This window comes from Phyllostomus hastatus, unplaced genomic scaffold, assembly GCF_019186645.2.
Source record: "Phyllostomus hastatus isolate PE091 unplaced genomic scaffold, TTU_PhHast_1.1 phas_contig_86, whole genome shotgun sequence".
NCBI lineage: Eukaryota > Metazoa > Chordata > Mammalia > Chiroptera > Phyllostomidae > Phyllostomus > Phyllostomus hastatus.
The window spans coordinates 55,434,257-55,452,172 of record NW_025333977.1 but is presented as its reverse complement, the minus strand read 5'-3'; positions in this window follow the sequence as shown (position 1 = coordinate 55,452,172).

The window sequence follows — 17,916 nt, the reverse complement described above, 5'->3', positions numbered from 1 at the left end:
TTCCCAACAGTAGAAGTTAGTATAAAGGAAGGGGAATGGATAAATTTTGATGCATCTCTTTGGAGTTTCAACAGAAAATCCTTTCTTCCTCTCTTTTGTAGCATCTTGTGATAAAAAATACCCTTATCTAGATTAGAATATTCTTAACAAATTGGCTCATTGAGCCACTGTGATATATTTCTTTTATAATTATTTCTCAACTATACATGGAAGGTGAAGCTCTACCTTACCGATTATAGATTCTGATATTGCTTAAGCAATGACTGATCATAATCACTCATGATCCAGCACTTCTTAATTGGTTATAAATATGAAGGTAAAACTTGCAGTATTAGCTGTCTCAAAATACAAAATGAGGGCCTTTCCAGCATTCATCTTGTTTTCCTGAGCCAATAGGTATGTGGATTATGTGAGAAATTAACAGTAATGTACTTGGAAATTCTCATATGCAATAATTGCAGTTTCCAGTTCTCAAGAATGAAGAGATAAGAATGTAATTCAAATACATGATTTATCACTAAATCCATGGGTTTCTTATAATTCAGTTGATGTTTCAATAACTGGAGATATTTCTGAATGGCTTTCTAAGATACCCTAATAATATATGGTAGAGCCTGTATAAAGGTGGGAATTGTTAGGTATTTGAGAACCAGCACTTTGCTTCACCCAAATTAACTAAATTGTTTAGATGTTTTATAATGTACTCTGTTCCTAGCAATGTTGATAGGTGCTCCATTCTTTTAACAAAAATTGTTTCAGGGAGATAATAAAATCTATTTCCCATTTTTTAGAAATTCATATTAGCACCTATTTTAAAAGCTTAGTTTTTCTCTTAGAGATTGAATTGCATTTGTTTAACATAGACACTAATTAACAATAAAAGGAAAATTAACACTTCCCCCTATGTAATACCAAATAATATCTCAAAAACAAAAAGGATTTGATGAACACTAAGGAAGAATGTAAGGACAGATGTGTTGTTTTCTGGGGCACCAACAAAAGATTGTGAATTTAGTTGAAGCACAGTTTTGGAGAAGCAGAAATTGTGTTTTCTTTCTCTTCATCCATTCTGATTTTCAGTCTCTTGCCCTTGTCTATGTTGCCTTTAACTCCAGTTTGCATGGGAAGACAACAAAAATGTAGTCGGAGTTAATATTAGACCCAATCAACATTTTCTATTTCATACATTTGAAATAAAAGGAGCAATCTTTAATAAACAAAACAAAATGCCACTACTGCCAAAAGAATATATGTGTATTTATAATATATGTTATATAAAATATAGAGAGCCAACTTTGTCAAATTTATATTACTTTGAAAATAAGAAAAATAAAATGCACTTATTAGACTTCTAATTTTATCAGTAGCATATTATCATGATAACCCTCTTAATGATCCCCAAACTTCATTAAAGTGTTCTTCCATGACCATATATTATGCTTTATAATAATTTCATGTCATTGATAGAAGGAATTAAATTAATGTTTAAATAACAACTTTAACCTTCCTTGAGTTAGTTCGGCATGATAAACAATATAATAACTGTTTTTTAAAAGCATCCTTTAATTGGCCATCACACTAATACTTTTGTAGAATAATAAATTAGGCAAGCCATTCCTATAATTTGTTCTGTGTACACTGAAATTACTTTTGCAGTCTATTTGAAAAGGAGTACTAACGCAGACTTAAACTAGCATTAGTGTAGCATTGTTACACTAAATTAATTGTAAAATACCTAATCACATATGCTTGGATCTGTCATTGCACTATTAATTCAACTATATGTTCTCATATGGATATGCTATATGAAACTTATAGAGCAGGCATGTGCTATAGTTGAATAATGGATAATGAAATGCATTATATGTAAAACTAAAAAAAGAGAAAAATCCCTAATACATGAATGCTAGATAATAATATGTTTACTTGCAAATTCAACATTCTGAAAATGGAGGAGGGAGAGAAGAAATATTTCATCAACAAACTGGCAAAAGAAATTATTTTTTAGAAAATAATTTTGATTAGAAACACATTTCAAATATTTTGAGTTGACTGTTTCATAGGTAGCAAACCCCAGAAGCAGAAAGCAAAGCATTTGTTTTGATTTTACCAAGAGCTACCATTTGTTTTTAACAGGTCTTGTTCCTGAGTTTCCTTAGTGTAGATATAATCTTTATTCTGGAAGTAATCTGTCTCTGTTTTCAAGGTAAAACCTTTCTTTAGTCTCTGTTAAATGTCACTTCAGTCTTGTTGCCTGGATTTCAGGTATCTTAAAGGACTATAAGCTTCCCTCATAGTTGTTCTTTTCTTATTATTATTTCCCCAGAAGCTTGTTCTTTGCTGGTTCTCACAAAGTCTCTACCTACAAAGGCATACAGTCAATAACAGTAGTTGATCATCTCTGAGAGATCACAGTGAAAAGAGAAGCAAACCAGATGAAACCTACAATTACCTGAGCTGCTTGTTTGCTTACAGACAGATGCAATAGAACATGAGCATCTTACTAACAGACACCAGATACAACATATCAGAATTCAGGGACAGGGAGGAAGGTGAACTTTGCAAAACAGAATAGAGAAATAGAACCAGAGAAAAATTCCAGAAATTTGAATAAGGTTCCCCTTCAGTCTTTGACAGCATAAGAATAGGGAAGGAAAAACAATTTTCTTTCTACTCTTCTATATTCTTGGCTGAGATCCCCCTGTAATAAAAGACAGATTAACAAAAATATTTAATTATGCACATATGTACAAGTGGGAGCCCCACAAAGATATGAGAATCATAAGGTGGCCAGATGGTTGAGGTTTATGTAACATCTGGAGTTAAGGGAAGATATAGGGGTCTATGGTTTCAATGGGGAGAAGACAATTAAATTCATGACAAGATAAGGAGATGAAATATTTGTGGTTTTTTAAATTATACTTTGTTGTTTATGCTATTACAGTTGTTCCAATTTTTCCCCTTTGCCCCCCTTCACTAAGATCATCCCCCTACCCTTGCTCCATCAGGCAGTCACCACTTTGTTGCCCACATCCATGGGTCATGCATAAATGTTCTTCGGTTACTCCATTCCCTATGCTGTATTTTATATACCCATGGCTATTCTGCAACTGCCAATTTGCACATCTTAATCCCTTTGCCTTTTTTGCCCATCCCCCCAACACTCCTCCTATTGGGCAACCATCAAAATGCTCTCTGCATCTATGATTCTGTTTCTGTTCTGTTTGTTTATTTTGTTTTCTAGATTCAATTGTTGATAGATATGTGTTTATTGCAATTTTATTGTTCATATTTTTATCTCCTTTTAAAAAAGACGATTTAAAATTCCATCTAGTGCTGGATTAGTGGTGATGTACTCCTTTAGCTTTTTCTTCTTGGGGAAGTTCTTTATCTGTCCTCTGATTCTAAACGATAGCTTTGCTGGGTAGAGCAATCTTGGCTGTAGGTCCTTGCTTTTTCATCACTTTGAATATCTTTTGCTAATCTGAATATTTCTTGCCAATCCTTTCTAGCCTGCAAAGTTTCTTTTGAGAAATCTGCTGACAGTCCTATGGGGGCTCCCTGGTAGGTAACTGCTTTTCTCTTGCTGCTTTTAACATTCTCTCTTTGTCCTTAAACTTTGGTATTTCAATTATGATGTGTCCCAGGGTAGGTCTCTTTGGGTTCATCTGTTTGGGACTCTGCACTTTCTGGACTTTATGTCTATTTCCTTCACCAAGTTAAGGATGTTTTCTGTCATTATTTTTTTTTCAAATAAGTTTCTATGAGTTGCTATGTCTCCCAGGCTTGATAGAGTGACCTAATATAGCAGGTGTCCTGTAAGGTCCACTGACACAGCCTCCTTTATCACCCAAGCTGGGTACTTGAGGTGCACCTACTGTGTGGGCTCTGTACACCCTCCTGTTGTAGTTGAGCCTTGATTGCTCTTGGCACATCCAAGGTCAGCCACTGTTTGTGTTCTGTATGGGGTCATACAGCGTAAGGTACCAAGCCAACTGCAGATGGCTGCTACTTGTGCTGGGCTTACAGGTTCTCAGGTGAGGCCAAGCTGTGAACCAAGGCTTGCTGCTGCTAATGCTGGGCCAGTTTAACTTAGTGAAAGGTACAGGGCTCCCTGAAGCCATTTCTTGGAGATAACGTAGGAAAATTTGAAGCATGGCCCAAGTCAAGTCATTCATGTGGAAAGGCCACTGGAATTAGCTTAGGAGGGTTCAAATGTTTAGTGAGGCATAGCCTCAGGGACTCACCAGGGTGGGACAAGTTATGAACCAGGTTGATGGAGTCTTAGATATGAAGCCACCTGTCAGCTCTGTGGCCCTGTCGGGGACGGCTGAGAAAAGGAACAGTAACCACTGCCACCACTTCTGTCTGGAGAAAGCTGCCCCTCAGCTCTCACCCTGATGCCAGAAATTTAAATCCTCCTTGTACATCTCTGATGCCTTTTAATCTGCTGCCCCAGCACTGAAGCTCAGAGAGAATGAGTCTGACTAAGTCTGTGTGCAGGCCTTTTAAGAGGATTTTTTTAGGGAATCCAGCAGTTCTAATTTCCACAGCTTTAATCTCCACTGGTTTTTATAGCCAGAAGTGATGGCAACTTCTCTTCCTAGCACTGGAACCCTTGTCTGGGGGCGTTGGTGTGGGGCTGGGACCCTTTGGTCCTGAAATGTCCCTCCCTGTTTTTATTCCCTGAACATGGGTATGGGAACAGCCCGTTCTATATCTCCACCCCTCCTACCAGTCACATTGTAGTTTCTTCTTTAATTCCATTATTGTAGAACTTCCATTCAGCTTAATTTATGATGGTTCTGAATGATGATTGTTCTATAGTTTAGTTGTAATTTTGGTGTGGTTGTGCAAAGAGGTTAGCCATATTAACCTATACCTCCATCTTGACCAGAAGTCATGCTTTACCAGAGATGAAATATTTGGTAAACAAAGGTTGCCCTGCTCCTAGATAAATCTCTCAGGTGTAAATGTTTTTTCACCTATTAGAGGTCTTCCTGGTCCAGGCTTTGTTTCTAATGTAAATCTCTCTCACAAAAAAAGTAATATCTACTCTGTTTTCAGAGCTTCTCCTGTGTCTGTAACTCCTCAAAATAATCCATATTCCAAAGAAGTGTATTTTAGGGTGGCATATTCTGCTACATATACAACCAGTGTGACAAGAGTAAAATGACCTCATTGAATATCTGGGACATTCAATATTGACTCTAGAAAAGAGTTAGATTAAACTATATTGAGAGTAAGGCTAAGCTACTCCCAGAACAAAGGATACTCTTTACCCACACTAAGATAACTTAGAAACAAGACTTGAAAGGATCAAGTCGAACTATATTTAAACAAACTACTTGTTAGAAAAAAACAACATTTTTAAAGAATGATTAAAAAAGCACACACTAGACACTCAAAAGAGTAACATTTACCCTGTATACCCTATGGTAAAATTAAATAGACATGCAGATAATTGGGAAATCAATCAATATAATAGAAATATAAATGAAAGAGATGATAAAATTAGCAAACAAAAATTTTGAAACAGCCATTATAAATATGTTCAAGGAGTTAAAAGAATCCAAAATTTAAATTCCAAGAGTGTGTTTGTGGGAATAGACACAACTATTATAAGATTTATATGAAAACTCAAAGTACCTAGGAAAACCAAAAAACTGTTTGAAAGTTTGAAGGTTTACAATATGTAATTTTAAGATTCATTATGAAACAATATCTTAAGAATCAAATGACAAACTTAAAAATATGATACATTACAGTTGATCAAGTTAAAAATGCTCTTTAAAAGATACTGTGGAAAAAAGAGAAAACAAAGACTGGAAGATGACATTTATCTGATAAAATAATTATATCTTGATATATAAATAACTGCTACAAATTATAATAGAAAAAGAAGTAACCAAATTGGAAAAATATTTGTATAGATACTTTACAGGACAAAAAATACAGATAACCAATAAACACATGAAAAGATATTTACTCTCATTGAGAGAAACCTCTATTTTTCACTAAGAAAAGGAGACAATTATGGTCATTAAGAAAATTTAAATTAAAACTATAATCTGATGCCATAACACCCATTAAAGTGAATACAATTAAAAAGATTGGCCACAACAAGTGTTAATAAGGATCTGGAGTAACCAGAAATCTTATGTACTGTGGTGACAGTTTATATTAGTACCTTCCATCAAACTAATCATATGAGTCCCATACAACCTAGTACCAACATCTAAATATTTACCGAAGGGAAATGCAAACACACATTCACATACAGTCCTACACAATAATTTTTTTTCAGTTTTACACACAATATTCTCAAGGTGAAAGCAACCAAAATACCTAACAATAGGTGAATGATGCTATATTCATTGTGCCCAGTAACAAAATGAGAAACCTCCTGATAGGTGCAAAACAATAAATTTAAAAAAATATTAATGCTGAACAAAAGAAGCCAGATTGAATAATTCTGTATAAATAAAATTATTACTGAATAATTCTATGTAAATGATATTCTAGGTAAAGACAAATAGATAGTGATAGACAGTAGGTAAGCAGATATCTGAAGCTATGAATGGGTAAGGAGTGAAGATATGCTTCATGAAGAAAAAAGCAAATTTTTGGAGAAATGGAAATATTCCATGCCTTGATTTAAATGACTGTTAGACATTTGTCAAAAATCATTGAACTGTACATTCAAAATACAAGCATTTTGTTCTATATAAATTATAACTCAATAATTACTTAAAAATATATAGCCTTGTGTGGGGCTGGGACTTTTCACTCCTAAGATCCTTCCCAAATTTTTACCACCACACCTGGATGCAGGACCAGCTGTTTTGCATCTCTATCCACCCTACCAATCTGGATGGATGTGGTTTCTTTAATTCCATAGTTGTCAGACTTCCATTCAACTCAATTTCTTAAGGTTCTGAGTGAAGGTTGTTCTATACTTTAGTTGCAGTTTTGCTGTGGTTGTGCTAGGATGTGAGCTGTGTTTACCTATGCTTCCATCAACATTCCAGTGCCAGGAAGATAAGTCACCACAACTTCTGGCTGCAAAATTCAGCAGGGATGGAGTCAGTAGAAGAAACTTCCAGAGTCCCAAGCAGTTAATCTGAAAGAACCCATACACAGACTTACTCAGACTCACTCCTTCTGTGCTCCAACACTGGGATGGCAGCTTGAAAGGCACCATTGACATACAGGGGGGAATTGAGGTACCTGGCATCAAAGTGAATGCAGGGGGACAGCTTTCTCTTAGACAGAAATGTGAGCAAAGGCCATGGCCCCTTTTATGAACCATCCACCCACAGAGCCACAGAGTTGGCAGGCTGGTGCCATATCTGAGACTCCATCAACCTGACTAACATTGTTTGTCCCACCCTGGAGATCCTGCACCACCAAACGTACAGGCCCATCCAAGCTTTTCCATATGAATGTCTGGTCCTGGCTCAAGCTTCACAACTTCCTAAATCCTATCAAATAAACAACAGTCTGCTTTAGTGAGCTCTCACCCCCTCGACCTTGTATGACTTATATGTGGCCCCAGACCTTACACTAGAAACAACCAGCCTACATTTACACCTTGGCTTCACCTAGGAATTTCCAAGCCCAGCACAAGTAGCAGCCATCTCAGATTGCTTTATAGCTTAGGCAGAGTGGCCACAGGAAAAACAGGTTGGGCCTGACCTTGGCATGCGCCATCTGGGAAATCCCAGAGCCTGCACACCCAGTGGAGAGCTACAGACCACATCAGAGTACTGCTACCATGCCCCAAGCAGCTGATCCTCTGCAAAAGGTGAAGGGTGGTGATCAGTGATCAGTGGTCACAGACAGTCCTTGCAGCTGACTGGCCTAAGTAGATCATTCCTATTGACCTTCCAAGAACAATTAAGTCTCAACTACAAAAAGAGGATATACTCAGCCCAGGTGCAAGGCACACGTCGAGTACCCAGCTTGGGTGATAGGGGAGCCTGTGTCACTGGACCCTATAGGATGCCTACTACATTAGGCCATGCTACCAAGACAGGGAGTCATAACAATTCTACCTAATACATAGAAACAAACACAGGGAGGCTGCCAAAATGAGAAGACAAGGAGTAATGGCCCAAATGGAAGATCAAAACTCCTAAAAAGAACTAAACAAAATGGAGATAAGCAATCTATCAGACATAGAGTTCAAAACACTGGTTATAAGGCTGCTCAAAGAACTTAGTGAAGACCTCAAAAGCATAAGAAAAATCCAATCATCAATGAAGGATACACCAATTAAAATAAAGAACAATTTACAGGGAAACAACAGTAGCGTGGATGAAGCCAAGAATCAGATAAATGGTTTGGAACATAAGGAACCAAAAAAAAAAAAAAACCTGTGCAAAACAACATGAAGAAAAAAAATGAGGATAGTATAAGCAGCCTCTGGGATAATTTCAAGCCGTCCAACATTCACATCATAGGGGTCCCAGAAGGAGAAGAGAAAGAGCAAGACATTGGAAACCTATTTGAAAAAATAGTTTTAAAAAAACTTCCCTAATTTGGTGAAAGATATAGACATGCAAGTCCAGGAAGCACAGATAGTCCCAAACAAGATGGATGCAAAGAGGACCACTCCAGGATACATCATAATTAAAATGCCAAAGGTTAAAGATAGAGAGAGAATCTTAAGAAAGTAGCAAGAGAAAAGCAGTTAGTTACCTACAGATGAGTTCCCACAAGACTGTCATCTGATTTCTCAAAAGAAACTTGCTGTCTAGAAAGGATTGGCAAGAAATATTGAAAGTCATGAAAATCAGGTACCTACATCCAAGATTGCTCTACTCAACAAAGCTATCATTTAGAATCGAAGGGCAGATAAAGAGCTTCTCAGTCAAGAAAAACTGAAGGGATCATTACCACCAAACCATTACTATATGAAATGTTAAAGAGACTTAAGAAAAAGGAGAAGATAAAAACTATGAAAAATAAAATGAGAATAAATTCATATTTATCAAAAATTGAATCCAAAAAGCAAACTAAGCACACAAGAACAGAGACAGAATCATGAATATAGAATGTGTTTTGATATTTGCAGATGAGCGGGAAGGTATGGGGGAATGGGTGGAAAGTTGAGGGGATTAAGAAGTACAAATAGGTAGTCACAGAATAGCCACAGGGTTGTAAAGTACAGTATAAGAAATGGAGTAGCCAATGAACCTGTGCATGATGCATGGACTTGAACAATGGTGTGAGAATCGCCTGAGGGAGTGGAGATGTTGGGTGGTAGGGGTCAAAGGGAGAAAAATTGGGGCAATTTTAATAGTATAATCAATAAAATATAATTAAAAATAAAAATAATTAAAAATCAAAAGATATGACCATTAAGCAGAATATTTGCATATAATCAATGCTTAATGAATTAAGGTTATAAATTATATATTAATTCCATTAAATATTTATTGAGCAATTCTCTAGTCTCTGCTAGCTATTGACCATAGGTGAAACATACTGGAGGACATAACTGAGCTCATTTCTGCCTAATTGAAAGAGGGAGATAGTAGTTGTGTGAAAAATACATCTCTAGCTGGTCCAGCGTGAGATTTAATGTTTCTAAATTTTCATAAATGTACACATGCATTTTATTATCTTCTGGTAAATGCTAACATGTACCCAAACTTAAAAGACTTGAGTTTTAAAAAGAATGACATGATATTTGTATTACTGTTTCACATTACCTATGCCTGTTCTCCCCCATAAACAAAAACTGTTTTTTCTGGTAGCTCTTCTTGTAGAAAAATAATTTATCACACAACAAATGTGGATTAATAATAAATAGATCAAATTTAATTTCTTCCAATACTGTTTTTGTTCTTTGGGAACTGTAACTCAAGTCATTATTTTTTTTCTCTGTGGACTTAATATGTCTGCAAGACATTGTTAAACTTCAGCCATTTTCATGAAACTCAAAAGAATATATACATAAAAAACACCATAGCTTTAGGTGTAGTTGGCTTATTTTGGCATATTTATTTCTGTTGGAGAACTCACCTAAAACAGACATCATCATGGGGTTTGATTCCATATTGTGGCTTTTGTTCTGACTCAGTGCAGAAACTCTTAAATCTGGACAGCTGTTTTATAAATGCCTACCCCTAGTCACAGGAGAATGTTGTGACATATGGACAGATGAGCTAAACCTCCTCACTATTGAGAAAACAAGTTGTTGAACATGGCCTATAGATGGTAATGGCTTGTTTGTACAGGACTTGACAAGAATATTTATGAATAGCAAGTGGACTGGGATGTGTGTTTGTATGTGAGGTTAGACAGAAGGAAGGGGAGGGAAAGGTCGTTTTGTAACAATATACGAGTCACAAAAGCTGTGTCAGCCCTGTTCTCACTCTTGAAGCCAGCGGTACTTAAAACTGCATATGGAAATGCTAAAGAGAGGTGTCCTAAGAATTTTGAAAACAAGATGAGTATTTGCACCAGGCACCTGGAGGGTATATAGCCAGGGAGGTTATCCAGGGTCATTGCTGAAGGGGGCCAAGGTTACAGCAAGATGAACAGGAAAAAGGGTCAATTTCAAAGGATGAATTGTGGACCACAATTAAATCATACATCTGGAGGATCAGAAACAAGGAGTAATGAGTACATGAAAGATTTTGATAAAGTTATTTTGAAATATAATAAATAAAAAATGTATAGTACAGTTCTTTCAAATAAAGCATTGTTTAGTTTGTTCAAGAGAGCATGGTTATCTGAAAGAAATTACGTAAGTCTGGACAATGTTAACATAAACCTATGAGTCTAATAAGAGAAACACAGGAAGCAATTTTGTGGACAGACTCTACAGCTCTCACTATACAATAAGTAACAGAGGGGCAAAGGTTTTCCCTTTACTTTCTGGGCTGCTGCATTCAATGAAAATTCAACATATCCTGTGGGGCAAGGGGCTGAGTCCCTCAGCTCTGTTTGGCAACATCAGGAGGTTATCAGCTGGAATCACCTGAGTGTGACATTGTATGTGCTGCCCCAGCTGGCCCTGCAAATGGACTTGTACAGTATACCAAGGGAAATGCTATACTCAAATGGCCAATTAAATAAAAGGGCCACTCAGCTGAACCAGCTATTTGGCTGGGGATAAATTAAGGGTTCAAATTTACTTGTAGATTAATAAAATAAGGTTAGCCTTGGTGGCAGAAGTACCTTGCTCTCATATCAGCATAGTGCATCATTGTAAAGTAGCCCAGGGAAATAGCATAAGCAGGTATAGCCATCATAGATAGAGATTAGCTTGTGGGTTGTGTTATGAAGACTTATCAGGAGCAGAAATAGTCAGATTTTCATATTTAACTTACATAATTTCAATTATACAAAATCTCTTTTATTATTGTAATTGTAGATGCTGCAAAATTATAATTTTAAACATGTATTTTTATTATGTGCCATGAACTATGGTATATAGTTTATATATACATTTTGTTACCCAAGGTTTTATGTTCTAAAATTATGACAAAATTATACTGTTAAGGGCTTTGAGGGATTTTTAAAGATAATGTAAATGATACAAGGTTTTTTTATTATTTCTAATTTTAATAACCAAACCTTGCAAAAAAGAGAATGCCAGTCTAATGAGACAGAGAGAAACCCAGTTAGCAACTAAGGATGATACACAGAGAGACACAGGAAGTACACACTTGCAAAGAGGAAGACAGTGTATAGGTTATCCTGGGGTCTCGTGAACTGAGGGCACAATGATTAGGTTCATGATTGAACTAATGCTATCTCATTGGACTTTTATCATTCACTTAATAATATATCTATTGAGTACTAAGCCAATCCAGTGTCTGAAGATATAATATTCTTAAATGGGAGTATATATTAAATAAAATATCACATAACAAGAGGCATTATGATAAGAAATAAAGGAGATTCTGTGTGGCAGCTCCATTGCCCAGAGAAGCCTTTCTCAGAAGATTATACCTTAGCTGAGGTCTGAAAGAAATGAAGAAGTGGGCCCATAACTATCTCCAGGGCGGGTTATCACAAGCTAAAGAAACTATATCTGCAAAGGCCCTAGTGTGGAGACAGGGCTGGCAGGTTTGCAGCCCCAAAATGAAGCCCGTGTGGCCTCAGCACAATGGATGAGGAGCCAATGGGCAGAAAGTGACTTCAGGGGAAGTCAGAGGCCAGATTGTAAACAACCATATAGCCATGCTCTGGGTCACGTTTTGTGCCCTGCCACCCCCTGCCTTTCCCCACAAAAGATATGTTGAAACCCTAATTACCAGTACTACAGAATGTGATCTTATTTGGAAATATGGTCATTGCCAGTATAATCGGTTAAGTAGAGTCATAGTGGTATAGGATGGGCCTCTAATCCATTGTGTTGGTGCCATTATAAAAAGGCATCCATGTGAAGACACAGAGACATAAAGATGAATACCATGTAATGATGAGGGTACGCCAAGGAACACCAAAGATTGGCAGCAAATAACCAAAGCTAGGAAGGATTCACCAACAGGTTTTAGAGTACAGGTGGCAAACACAAGGCCTGCGGGCCGAATCCAGCCCTCCACCTTGTTTTATCCAGCAAGGCACCTCATTTCTACCTGGTGGCAGTGCCAAGCTCTTGCTTAACTGTTAAGGAGTAGTTACATTTATACAGTCCTAAAATTACATTCGGCCCTTGGAAGGCAACCTCGAGGCTGATGTGGCCCCTGGTGAAAATGAGTTTGACACCCCTGTTTGAGAGGAAGTGTGACCTAGCCAGTACCTTGACTTCACACTTCTACCCTCCCATTCTTATGAAAATTATTTGTTGTTTTAAGCTACCAGTTTGTGGTGCTTTGTTGAAGCAACCCTAGGAAACTAACATAGTACCTGCCTTTTTTAAAAAATATATTTTAGAGAAGACTTTGTTTCACAGTGAAATTGGACAGAAAGTATAGTGTTCCCATATACCCCTCCCCCCACCCACCCTCAGTCTCCAACACTATCAACTTCCTCCACCAGATGGTAAAATTGTTACAACTGGTGAACCTACTTTGATACATCACTACCATCCAAAGTACATAGTTAACTTTAGGGTTCACTCTTTCTGTTGTATATTTATTCTGCAGATTTTGGCAAATATAAAAATCCATTTTACCCACCTATCCATTTGTCCTACTCCTTATGATCCCTGGAAACCACTGATCTTTTTACTGTAGCCATAGTTTCTTAGTTCCCAGAATGTAATACAGTAGGAATCATAAAGGATATAGTTGTTATGGACTGAATTGTGTCCCTAAAGCCCATATGTTAAAATCTTAATCCCCACTGTGATTCTATTTAGAGATGGGTTCTTTAAGAAAGTAATTAAGGTTATTTGCCGTCATAAGGGTAGGATTTTAGTCCAATAAGACCTGTGGCCTTATAAGAAGAGAGAGAGATTTTAGGGATTTACACAAGCAGAGAAAAGGCCATGTGAGGACAGCAAGGACATGACCCTCTCCAAGCCAAGGGGAGAAGCTTCAGGAGAAACTAAACCTACTGACACTTTGACCTTGGATTTTCAGCCTCCACAACAGTGAGAAATAAAATTCTGGAAACATCCCTTCTGTGGTATTTTGTTATGACACCTCTAGCAGAAAAATACAAGGTAGTCTTTTTAGATTGTCTTCTTTCACTTAACGACATGCACTTAAGGTTTTCACATGTCTTTTCATGGCAAGATAGCTCATTTTATTAGCCCTGCATAATATCCCATTGTCTAGATATAGCACAGTTTGTTTATCCATTCACCCACTAAAGGGCATCTTGGTTGGTTCCAAGTTTTGACAATCATGAATAAGGCTGCTATAAATATTCATGTGTAGGTTTTTGTGTAGATGTAAGTTTCAGTTAATTTAAGTAACTACAAAGGCGAATGATTGCTGGATTGTATGGAAAGAGTATATTTAGGTTTGTAAAAGTCTGCCACTGTCTTCCTCAGTGACTCTACCATTCTTATCCTCACCAGCAATGAATGAGAGTTCCTCTTGCTCCATATCCTCACCAACATTTCATGCTGTCAGTGTTTAAGATTTTGGCCATTGTAGAAGAATTATAGTAGTATGTCATTTTGATTTGCACTTATCTAATGATACATAATATTGAACATCTTTTTATATTTTGATTTGTCATTTGTATATCTTTTTTTGGTAAAGTGTTACCGGTGTCTCTTTAATGTTACATATAATGAGAATATATTGGAGGGGTCTGAAGAAATGAACACAATCCTATTTCTGTTTTATGGCAAAGTGATGAGAGGTTATGTAGGGTAGGGTTAGGGGGCAAGGAGTGGTGAGAGAAGCAACAGCACAGAAACTAGTTTGTCAATTTGGAGGCTATGGTTGCAGTTCAGCTGGCTTGCTATAAAATGATAGAATTGGAAATGAGTAGAAAGGGTGCATGTGTGTGTGTACATAAAAATGATCACTAATAACCACCTTGTCCACACGCAGTAGAATTCCCTATTCAATGAGATGTGTAATGTGAGAGAAAGAAAGCAATCAAAGGGAATGGATGACAAAAATTGTTGCCAAACAAAATTTGCTGTGTGCTATATTATAAAATAATGTCATAGGATCAGGTTTAAGAATGAAAATCAAATGTGATTTGTTTGATTTGACCAACTTCTTAGTTTTTACTTCTAGTTGGTGTTACCTAGGAAACATAGGTAATGGACATAGCTGCTAGTCATTACTAAGAATTAAAGCATGCTTTATGCAAAACTATATAAATAATTTCTCATATTGGTTTATAGTTTTGTAGATGGACAATGTGGTCATATAAAGCATCATCATCAAAAACTGAAGTATACATATTGTTGGATGAATAAATGTTTATTCATAATAAATTTCCAAAGCAGAAATCTACAATGGTGCTTTTGTCACTTGAGGTTGGACAAGTATGGTTGTGAGGGGCCATCCTGTGAATCACTGGGCATTAAGTAGAACCTCTGACCTCCAGTCTCTCGAAGGCAGAGGAATGATTCATCACAGTTGTGGCAATAAAAACTACCTCCATTTGTAGTTTTGACATGCGAGTTGAGCATCTCTTTTTGCACCTATAGGTCTTCCTGAGAGAAGGGTCTGTTCAAGTTTCTGCAGAAAGCATCTCACACCTGTTAGACTGGCTGTTACCAACAAGACAAGTAATAACAAGTATTGGAGAGGTTTTAGAGAAAAGGGAACTCTTGTGTACTGATGGTGAAAATGTAATCTGGTACAGACACTATGGAAATAGTATGGAGGTTCCTCAAAAAATTAAGAATGGAGTTACCATATGACCCAACAACCCCTTTTCTGGTAATCTACCCCCAAATTTGAAAACATTTATTTGCAAAGACATGTGCATGCCCATGTTCACTGCAGCATTATTCATGGTGGCCAAGACATGGAAACAACCAAACTGTCCTTTGATAGATGATTAGATAAGGAAGATGTAGCACATAATGTACACAATAGAATACTATTCAACCATAAGAAAAGATGAAATACTTCCATTTGTGACTATGTGGATGGACTTTGAGAATATCATGGTAAGTGAAATAAGACAGAAAATGTTTCACTCACATGTGGCATATAAAACTGAAATCAACAAATGAACAAATAAGACAAACAAAAACTCGGAGACACAGACCACAGTAAGGTAGTTACCAGAGGGAAGGGTGGGGAGAGTTAGTAAAGGGTAAAGAGGGTCAAATATATCTTGACAGAAGGAGATTTGACTTTGGATGGTAAACACAATGTAATATATATATGATGTATTATAGATCTGAAAACTTGACACCTATGAAATTTTATTAACCAATGTTACTCCAATAAATTTGATTGAAAAACAAATTGTCTCTAGACATTAGCAAATGCCCCAAAGTGGAGGTAACGTTACCTTGTGTGAGAGCTGCAGCTCTATGGTAAGCATGGGAGGACTCAAAGTTTACTATGAAACTGTGTTTCCAGTTTTTTCTCACAAGGGATTCTACAATGCTGAGAAACTACTATGGGAATGAGGGAAACACTAATGTTGAGTAGGAACAATTTAAGTACGACAACTGAGTGTTAATTTACTTAACATGTCAGTCTTCCAGGTAAGATTTTATTTGAAGTATTTCACAGTTGAAGCATTAAAAAAGAAAAAAATAAACTGAGACAATGTATACAATGAAAATTATATAATTTACTTTCTGTTCAAAAATAAACAATCTAAGGAAGAAAACACAAATGCAAACTAAACTACCTTATATTTACCTAATATAGTGGAAACAAAAATTAAATATCTTTAGTTCTCTTAATATTTCAGATATTATGCCAGTTTGTGGGAACTGTAATGAAAGAAGAAATGCAAATATTTCTTCTTTAATGATAACTATGAAAATATAATGATAGTTTATATAAGTAGTATCATGAAAGCAGAAATTACATTGATCAAAAATACTCCATAAATTAAAAATAGAAGTGGTCTTAGATGATGTTTTTAAGATATAAAAGATATCAAAGTAGCTAGAGATTTTGATAATGATGAAAGAAATTACCAATGAGAGAGGCTTTAAAAAAAGAAATATGTAGTGAAATTTGAAATGAAAGCTTATGATCTGAGTAAGCTCAGAAAAAAATCCAAAAGATAAGAAGGCTTTTAAACAGTTCATGTGGCATATTGTGGGGGTTAAAGTTTGTATTTCTAAGGTTACTTTAGAAGAATACCTGATTAATTATGAAAAAAGATTAATACTGATATATATGCATTAGAAAAAAGTAACAAAAACTAAATGAAACTATGTATGTACATATCTGCTTACAACAATCAGGTGCTATACAATCTCTGGTTATAGGATATAATTTATAGATTCATGGGGAAATAAGTGGAACTAGAAGCTATCTCTGTAGGCCTCTATGTTTCTTTCTTTATCTGGGTTCTTCAAAATACATTGTTATTCACAACTGTGTAGTCTGCATATCACATCTGCTTTTCCATACTTCTGCTTCGAGTATTGTACCTATTTTATTCTATACATCCTGTCTTCAGCCAAATCTATTTTGTCTGCTTTATAAAGAAGTCCTCTGGAAAAAAGGGAGGAGGAGGAACAGGAGGGGGAGGAGGAGAAAGATTTTGTTGAGTGACTCTCTGATTAATAGTAGCAGAGCTCTCCACTTACTCCATAACTTTTCAGCCTTGACAGTGGGCACCCACTCTTGATTTATTCAGGTTTGTTTGGTGTACACAGTTTGCATGGAGCAAAGTTTGGTTTATGCATATAGAATTCACCATACTGTGTGATAAGACTCAGATTTTGAACAGTGCAATAGAAGTGGGAGCCACCTTTTTATACATTCTAATTAGTCAACCAAATTTCTATTAGCAAAAACAAAAAAAAAGTGATTTCTCATTTTCATCTTTACTGTAAAGAAATTCTATTAAAAATAAACCTTCTCAAAAGGTCCCAGGGATGTCCAACCTGCAAGCTGCAGGCTGCATGCAGCTCAGGACTGCTGTGAATGTGATCCAACACAAAATTATAAATTTACTGAAAACATTATGAGACCCTTTTGTGATTACGTGTTGCAATGTATTTAATGTGTGGCCCAAGACAACTCTTCTTCCAATGTGGCTCAGATGCCAAAAGTTTGGACACCCCTGAAATGAATATTACTAGGAAAGTAAGCCCCAATGTTATAAAATGGTTTAAAAAATTCTGTTTGTTGACATGAGAGAAAGAGAGACATCAATTTGTTGTGTTAATTGTTAATGCATTCATTGGTTGATTCTTGCATGTGCCCCGACCAGGGATCGAACCCACAACCTTGGTGTTTCAGGACGATACTCTAGTCAACTGAGCTACCTGGCCAGGGCCTGTAAGTGGATATTAAAAACAAATCTATTGAGAGATAATTCACATACCATAAA